This window comes from Haliaeetus leucocephalus, unplaced genomic scaffold, assembly GCF_000737465.1.
Source record: "Haliaeetus leucocephalus isolate CR32 unplaced genomic scaffold, Haliaeetus_leucocephalus-4.0 Scaffold140, whole genome shotgun sequence".
NCBI lineage: Eukaryota > Metazoa > Chordata > Aves > Accipitriformes > Accipitridae > Haliaeetus > Haliaeetus leucocephalus.
In genome coordinates this window covers 11,647,126-11,647,354 of record NW_010972576.1, presented here as the reverse complement: position 1 = coordinate 11,647,354, position 229 = coordinate 11,647,126, and the positions used below count along the sequence as shown (strand labels likewise).

At 76.4% G+C, this 229-nt stretch overlaps 1 protein-coding gene across 1 annotated transcript in view; it reads right to left on the bottom strand.

Annotated features, from left to right (window-relative positions):
• Positions 1 to 229, bottom strand: part of RAP1GDS1 (RAP1, GTP-GDP dissociation stimulator 1) — a 133,969-nt gene that overhangs the window by 104,796 nt on the left and 28,944 nt on the right. The gene's annotated exons all lie outside the window — the stretch shown is intronic.

Sequence of the window (229 nt, the reverse complement as noted above, 5' to 3'; positions counted from 1 at the left end):
CGCCGCGGCCCCGGGCCTCCTTTGTTAGAGGGGCTGGGCTGGGCTGGGGCCGCCCGCCGGGCCGGGGGGTGGCATGGCGGTGAGGAGGGAGCGAGGGGCGCCGGTCCGACTGTTAGGTGCGGTGACCCCCCCCCGCGCTGCGGGCGCCTGAGGCCGTTCCTCAGGTTTCCCGCCGCCCCACACCTGTCCGGGTCCTCCGCGGGGGAGGGGCTGAGGTTTTACCTACGGG